Source organism: Dreissena polymorpha, chromosome 8 (genome assembly GCF_020536995.1).
Source record: "Dreissena polymorpha isolate Duluth1 chromosome 8, UMN_Dpol_1.0, whole genome shotgun sequence".
Lineage (NCBI taxonomy): Eukaryota > Metazoa > Mollusca > Bivalvia > Myida > Dreissenidae > Dreissena > Dreissena polymorpha.
Genome location: NC_068362.1, coordinates 78,975,640 through 78,982,723, shown reverse-complemented (window position 1 = coordinate 78,982,723; position 7,084 = coordinate 78,975,640).

Below are 7,084 nucleotides of genomic sequence, written 5' to 3'. Positions count from 1 at the left end.
AACTACCCATAATTACAAAATCAGACAAAACATGTGTGCATGTATATATATGGCATATCTATATGGTATCCTCATAAACCACTGAAACATTTTTATGTGAAGCACTTATATCTGGTAAATGCGCTGGCAGTTTGTTCTCGTTCGCTTTCTGGTCTAACTCAACGAGCCATTTGGCGATTTGACTGTCTTTACTGAGCGGTCGTTGGAAATAAAAGTTCACCGCGTCTTCTGTCAAACCCAGGTGAGGACCCGGCGATGGCGAGAGAAACCTCGCGCTTTCAGTGTCCGTACCGATGACGTCATACTTCTCCTTGAACGGTTTACTTACAACGGATTTGCGAATATTTTCCATTTGAAATTGTTCACTGATATTGTCGTCTGCGAACTCTTCTAGGTCATCCACTTTGCCCACCGTGGTGCGGTCTGAAACATCGATGTCAGCATTTGTTATTTGGACTACATGGTTGCATTAAGGCTCGATTGGTCGTTGTCGGATCGGGTACTACTTACATGTACCCCGGGTACATTTAAGTATACTTACATGTACCCCGGGTACGGTAAATATACTCAAACGTACCCGGCCGATAATAGACTGTACCCGAGTTTAATTCCCGCCCAAAATCCGATGTCGTAAAACGCGCTACCTATTACTGCCATTACGAAACAAACTTCTATTAAAAAAAAACTTCATCAACATGCTTTTTGAATATGAGTTTCGATCATATAGAGGCAATTAAATAGAAATTGACATAAATATAAAGATGAATTTTTAAGCCGACAACGACTGATTTAGCGTTAAAAATCCCGGGTACGTTTAAGTGTATTTACCGTACCCGGGGTACATGTAAGTATACTTAAGTGTACCCGGGGTAAATGTGAGTAGTACCCGAGCCGACAATGACCAATCGAGCTGCATTAAGACGCAAGTGTTTTTTTGGATACGATTACGCATAATATGAGCCGCGTTCTGAGAAAACTGGGATTAATGCGTGTGCGTAAAGTGTCGTCCCAGATTAGTACGTGCAGTTCGCACAGGCTAATCAGGGACGACACTTTCCGCTTTTATGGTATTTTTAATTTCAATGAAGTCCCTTCTTACCGAAAATCAAGTTTATGCGGAAAGTGTCGTCCCTGATCAGCACATGCTAACCTGGAATGACACTTTACGAACATGCATTAAGCCCAGTTTTCTCAGAACAAGGCTCACATCATAACTGACGAGTTGGACAATAAGTTATATTTTATAGTGTGTTTGTTCAGATATTTCCAAAACTGCAAAATAATCAGTACGAAATTTGTGAAAATTATTATCTATCCCAACATCTTTGCTTGACACACGGTTTCTGTGAAGATGTGCCAGACATCTACATCAGAATACATGTCTGGTCAGCACAGAATGGCCCGACATTACTGGAGACTTGATGGCTGCCGAGTTGTCAAAAATTGTTGAATGTTTACCTTAGTTGTGCTACCTGTCAATGATTTGAATTATTACCATATCATTGATTGCATTTTACATTTATTTGCATTACAGCTACTATTGTAACTTGTTATCGTTTTGATACAGAATACATACACGTGGTATGACCGTAGTAAATGGAGATGTTTTCAGTCAACTGGTCCTGTGCCTGAAGATCATGGTCGATCGGTGCCGGCGTCGCTATGCGCGCCACATCTAGCCGCTCAGTATGACGTCGCTTCCGGAATGTTTGGGACTCGTCGAGACGCAGACCGCCAACATCCAGAGTGTCCGGTGGTACATGCGGACGTACTCTTCCGCTCACTAACTTTCGGGGAGTGGAACGCTTGTGATCCAGCGTTCGTCGGAAGTCATACTCGTGTCCCGGAAGTGGCATATTGTGAAGATTGCCAGAATTGCGTTTCTGTACCAGGATCTTAGGATATGAGGACTTTGGTTCTGCCAGAGACGATGTTGCTATGGAAACAGAAGGCAGCTCAACTTTAGTAGTTTTCTGTTGATGTGACGAGTTCAAGTCTTTTATCTCAATATGCTCCATAATTATCGTTAAAAAAACGATAAGAGGTGTCCGTTTATACAAGCGTGTATCAAATAAGATTGCGTATGTTTGCAACTTAAATTATTAGGTACTGTACCACAAATTTCATACAATTAGGTTATTGTTTTATCATCTACGGTCATTTCCGTAATGTTAATAATCCAAACTTGCAAACATTACATCTTCAATGCAACTTTTTTCTGTAAGTGGCAAGATGTTTGTCAAAATATAGCCAGCATCTTTCACACAAATGTATATGATCGTATAATGTATATTCCATCCGTCGGTCGTTTGCTGAACCTTCATTATTTATCTGTGTAATAATAAAATCCCCTCTTTCATATAGAAGTCATGTGTCATTTATTAAACGATGACTTAAAGAAAAGTGCAAAACAGAGATGATCATGTCCTAAATAATGTAGTATTGTTTATCAAATCAATAATCAATGGTCATAGTCACACTGAAATAACAATCCTTTATTAGTGCTGCTTTATTCTACATTAGGGATCAACCGAGTTTATTTCAGCGCGGGTTTAATCGCAGTTAACCGGATTTACGATACAAGTAATCCAAAAGTGTATAATGAAACGACCTCATGAGGTCAACTGACCAAATGAAGAACTTTTAAAAACAAGCTATCATTTTTGTTAATAAGATTAATGTAATAATCGATCAACGGTTCGTATTTAAACAGTGTATATTTTATGCGTGTTTGAAAATGTGTAGTAATCATGATTCTATATAAATCACCTTAAAGGTTATACTAATTAACCATTCATTCGGATACCCTTCAAGAGGCCGGGGAATAGTGTGCCAATATTTTTTTTAAATTTATTTCATTGAAATTTAAGACACGATAAATTGGTTAAATCACGAGTAAATCATGTTTAAGTAACATAGGCGGCTCCAGGGGGGGGGGGGGGGGGGGGGGGCGGACGCTTCGTATGCACCCCCTCCCTAAAATCGCCAAAGTAAGTAAAGTCAATTCATTTGATATTTCGCACATAACTAGATCGAAATCATCTATTTAAAGTTGTCAAAGCCTTCAAAATCACTAAAATCGTTGAGCGTCCGGCGGGCTTCGACCCCTGGACCCCCGAAACTATAAACTATGCACTTTTTGGCATTATGAGACGGCACTTTGATGAAAGTATATAAGGCGTGACATGCTCGAGAAGTGGTTGTCAAAGTCTTCAAAATCACTAAAACGTGGAGCTTCCGGGGGGCTTCGCCCCACTTGACAGCCTAGCAGGGCTTTGCCCTGCACCCACCAGGGACACTAGCGGCCCCTTGGACCCCAGCAAATCTTTCAATATCCCGCCCCCCCCCCCCCACCAACCAGAAATTCTGGATCCGCTCCTGAGTAATACAAAGTATCTTTTATATCCAACGACGTGTTAAATCCAAAAATTGCAGCAGTTAAATCTCGAATTGCAGCAGTTAAATCTCGTGCTGTAACGTTAACAAAATGGAAGGTATATGTAACATTGTGTGCCAGACTTCGGGACAAAGTTTCACAGACCCCAGGGCAAAATGTTGGAAAGCAGTCGTCATTTTCGTCCAAACCAAGTATTTTAAACGAAATTAAGTTAGTTGTACGAATATACAGTAATTCGTTGTCACATTTAGGACCTCAATGCCTAGTGGACTCTCCCGTCCTTCTAAATTGGATCAATTTATTTCCAAAATTAGGGATGTCTAGAATATTTATTTCTATATTTAGAATATTTCGTACAAAAATTCCTTTAAGCAAACAGCGCAGACCCAGATGAGACGCCCCATCACGCATGTACGACATCTTCAAGTGATTGTATCGGAAAAACACACCCATCTGGTTTACCAAAAATGTATTTCATATAGCCCCGGGCATATAGCACTTTGCGGTATCGACAGAGAATAAGGTGCTGGTACTGCTAGACATTCATTATTCAAATATTCACCTTAAGGGACTGAAATATACAAAAGAAAATGGCGATGTTATGGTTTTGTATCCGCCTCATATTTACATTAATTATACTAAATAGCTGAGTCATGTAGGAGCTGTACTCTATAAAGAAAAAAATCATATGTTAACCGAAGGTAAGTTTTACACCTTAAACTGTTGTTTTGGTTTTATCATTTGGGGATATTGATAGGGTAAGCATAGGTGTTCACTACTAAATCTCTTAAATATGATAAAATTAGAGACTATGGAAAACAAATGCACCGAACAAGGCTTCTTTCCACCAAAAAACGGCCGAAAAATAAGGCGCAGTAACAGTCGATATTGATAACGGTAACAACATAAATCTCCAAATTATTCAATCGTTTGCGTTTGTGACGTTTCAAAATTTTAAGGTTTTAAATCGCCAAAAGATGCATATAATGGATATTTTAGAGCATAGTAAATGTTCAGTATATTTTTGTCGCAAATATCATAACTAAAACGGAAATTTGCACATCTGAAATTATTTTTTTTCAATTTTGTCAATTTACCAAAAACGTGAAAATGTCCCTTTAAGATAGACAGAGTCATTTCCAATTAAAATATAATCTACCCAATATGAGAAGAAACTCGTTTACAACCATAAAACTGAAAATTCTATTAATATTTAAGTCATATTCCTCACCACAGGAAACCCGAAACCTTGTGAGCAGTGTAAAATCATTGGAGCAGTGTTCGGTATTTTACCATGAACTTACATAGTGTAAGTAAATTGGAAAAATTAAAATTTTCCAAGTCCAATTTGAAACAACTATGTATTAACATTGATAACAAAGGTATTGGCCTACATGTAGAAAAATTAATTTAATGACCATGTTGGGAAAACATGGATACCATCTGGCGAAGACCAAGAAACCATATATGAGCAATAACTTTATAATTCTTGTTGGTGACAAAAAACCTAATTTCCAGCCATTTTGTTGCAATTTCTTTGCTTTTTAGAGGCCTATAGTAAGTGTAGGTGGGCACATATGCATGTACTTTTAATGCTTTATAATACATTTTATGATATTTTTTGCATTTCATCCAATATCATTTCAGAAACTTGAATCCTTTGTCTTATATATAATGTGGTTAGACCATGTTCACTTAAGATATGTAAAGCTGATAGTTTTATCTTAATTACTAACTCGTTTGCCAGTTTGTGCTAAAATTACATTGTATCACAATTCTAGTGTTGCCTCCCCATCCACATTAGTATACCCCCAACAAACTCTCTTTGGGGCTATATAGGAATCAGTTTATCCCGTCCGTCCCTGTCCCAGTACGTCACGTCCGTCCCGATTTTTTTCCGTCAGTCCGTCCGGATTTATTTTCATGAAATAACTTTTGAACAAATGAACATACAACCATCAACTTCATATGTATATACACCCTTATGAGCTTTATATATACACTACACCGTCTCCACTAACAGTCACTGTCAACAACAAACAGTCATCTTTAAACAATTTCACTAATGGCTTCCTGTAAGTTTGGTTTACCTCCCCTTATCTTATCAGATATATGCTATGTACGAGCCCATGTAATACAAGGCTTGCTACATCTCCCCATATCAACTTTTCAAAAAATGAATTTTAAACGGGTATCTATAAATTGTTGACTTTAGTGTATCCCGTTTTCCTATACAACTCCCTCACAGTGTCTATCAACTGTTTAACTTATTGACATCTGTATCCCTAAGTCATGACTTTTGTCAATTGAGATATATATGTATATATAAAATATATAAGGTACTAGTCAATTAAACACCTGTTACTCAAACCATCTGAAAACAACAGCCACCTCTCTACACCACCCATTTCCTATCTATGACAGTTGGTTGTTGTCAGCAGGTTGAACAAAGTCCTAAATTTTTGGTAACAAAGTAATGACAAGTTTTTTTAGGCTCTTAAAAAAGTGAATCAACGAAGAAATGAATTCCGATCATCACTACCACCTACTTTAAAACTGTGACTTATTAAATGTTATACATACAACCCCCATATACACTTATTAAGACATCATTATATGTGCACAGCCAATTAATTTATGTGACAAAGCAGTCAAGTCTTTCTTTAAATTTTCAAAAATAGTGTTGGTAAAAAAGAAATAATACTCGAGAATAATGAAAAGGCACTATTGATAATACATAAGACATTTAAAGGGATCTTTTCACGCTTTGGTAAATTGACAAAATTGAAAAAAGTTGTTTCAGATTCGCAAATTTTCGTTTTAGTTATGATATTTGTGAGGAAACAGTAATACTGAACATTTACCATGGTCAAATATAGCCATTATATGCATCTTTTGACGATTTTAAAACCTAAAAATTATAAAGCGTTGCAACGCGAAACGATTAAATAATTTGGAGAGTTCTGTTTTTGTCGTTAAATTTTGTGAAACTACGAAGATTGCTTATATAAGGTATAAAATACGTCAAATATGTGTACTCGGCGGAATAGCTCAGTAGGCTAAAGCGTTTTTACTTCAGGACTCTGGCAGGACTCCAGGGGTCACTGGTTCGAAACCTGCTCCGGGCAATGTTCTTTTCCTTTTTTTAATTTTATTCTTGATTTTTTACTGGAGATTTTACGATCCAATGTTTACAATTATCAATATAAAGCATTTAATGAATAAGTTAAAAAATGCCAAAATCTGTGAAAAGGCCCCTTTAAGGTAGCGCACCTCTAATGATTTCCCGCGATTTCTTCGAAGGTTGAAGAGCCTACTATTAGGTGCCGTAGCCTAGTGGTTAAGGCGATAGACTAGAAATCTTTTGGGATATTCCCGCGCAGGTTCGAATCCTGCCGACGACGTATACTTTTTTGCGACGCGTTTTATTTATTCTCTAACGTAATTTGATTTAATATGGCATATAAGCTATATTTATTGTTAAATATGTTGCAATTTTTATGCACATTCTTCAATTATTAAAATTAAAACAACGTTATGGCGAAATTGGGTGATTTACTGTTGAAAATACGAACCATGCATGTTGCATTTGTATTTTTATTTCAAAAAGTAAACGGTAAATCTGTCTAGTTCTTAGTATTTTTGTTGTATATAGTGTTTCTATAAAAACTAAATTTAAAATATGAC